Here is a 1,619-nt window from a genome sequence, read left to right as displayed (position 1 = left end):
CGTCGGCGGCGGTGGAGCGGGGGAGGGTTGCAGTGGGTCGTCGGCGGTAGTGGAGCTAGCGGGGGAGGGTGCGGGTGGGATTGAGATGGAGGGGGGTCGAGATCGAGATGGAGGGGGAATCGAGATCGAGATGGAGGGGGATCGAGATCAAGTGTCCTCATGAATTCAAAAAGTGCCCATGAAATTTAAAAATATTCATGATATCAAAAAGTGCCCATGAAATACAATCGAGAAATGAAGACTATGATTTAAATACAATCGATCTTAGCTAGCTATCTGTTCACAATCTTCTTGCCCTTCTTTTTCGCAAATGGAGTTCTTCTGTGGAACGGACGTCCTTTAGGTAGGGTGGTCATGCTTCTTCTTGTGGTGTGTGCTGCTACTTCATCGTCGTCGTCATGTTCGATCTTCGGGTCGCTGTACTTGTTGAAGTCTTGCTCATTGGCTACTCCATCCATTCCGATGATCTTCCTTTTGCCTCTCCTCACGACAACACGACTGGGCTTTGACGGGTCGGTAATGAAGAAGCATTGGTCCACTTGGGAAGCCAGTACCCATGGCTCATTTTTCGCGGTGACGTTTGCGCCCGCGGTCTTGGATTTGGCTTCGGGTATAACCATGGTGGTGAAATACCGGTCTTATTTTAGGACGCTCTTGGCCCATCTGACACGGAACATCGGGACCTTCTCTCCAGCGTAGCTCAGCTCCCAGATCTCCTCGATCCTTCCGTAGTATCGGTCCTTGTCGTTACCGGTGTAGGATTCCATCGTTACCCCAGAGTTCTGATAACCATCGCTCTTCATGTCCTTGTCCTCGGTGTAGAATGTGTAGCCGTTGATATCGTACACCTCATAGGTCATCAGCTTGTGCTCGGCGCCCTGTGACAAGGCAAATATGAGTTGTTCTTCCGCGGAAGAATCCTCATGTAAAGGGTACGACAGAAGCTTTTGCTTGAACCAACGCGTGAAACATGAGTTGTGCTCTTTGAGTATATCTCCGTCCGTCCTCTGTTGGTCTCGGTCATTGTACGTCTTCTCAATAAAGGTTTTGTGCTCTACCACCCAAGGATCGACCACGTCTATGTGTTGTAGCGCGACTAGGTTTGCTCTTTCAAAGTCGGCGAGTCGACCCTCGAAGTCGACATGCATTTCACGGCGACCCTCATGGTGACCCCATCCAGCGAGTCTGCCGAGGTGCCTGTTGACGGGCAGACCAACGGGGTTCTCGATGCCTAGATAATTCGTGCAGTAGGAGATGCACTCTTCGGTCAGAAAGCCCCTGGCTATACTTCCCTCTGGATGTGACATGTTGCGAACGTATCCTTTGATGACACCATTCATCCTTTCGAACGGCATCATGCTGTGCAGGAACGTCCGCCCGAGTTGGATGATATCCTCCATGATATGGACTAGCAGATGCACCATAACGTCGAAGAATGCGGGCGGGAAGTACATCTCAAGCTCGCATAGTATCACCACGATCTCTTCCTGTAGCCTTCTGAGTTGCCTCACACCAATCGACTTTCGAGAGATGACGTCGAAAAAGTTGCATAGGCCAAATAGCGTTTCATGGACGTGCGCGTCCATGATCCCATGGATTGCAACTGGAAGTATCTGCAT

Source organism: Triticum dicoccoides, chromosome 3A, assembly GCF_002162155.2.
Source record: "Triticum dicoccoides isolate Atlit2015 ecotype Zavitan chromosome 3A, WEW_v2.0, whole genome shotgun sequence".
NCBI classification, from domain to species: domain Eukaryota; kingdom Viridiplantae; phylum Streptophyta; class Magnoliopsida; order Poales; family Poaceae; genus Triticum; species Triticum dicoccoides.
This window is presented reverse-complemented; position numbering follows the sequence as displayed.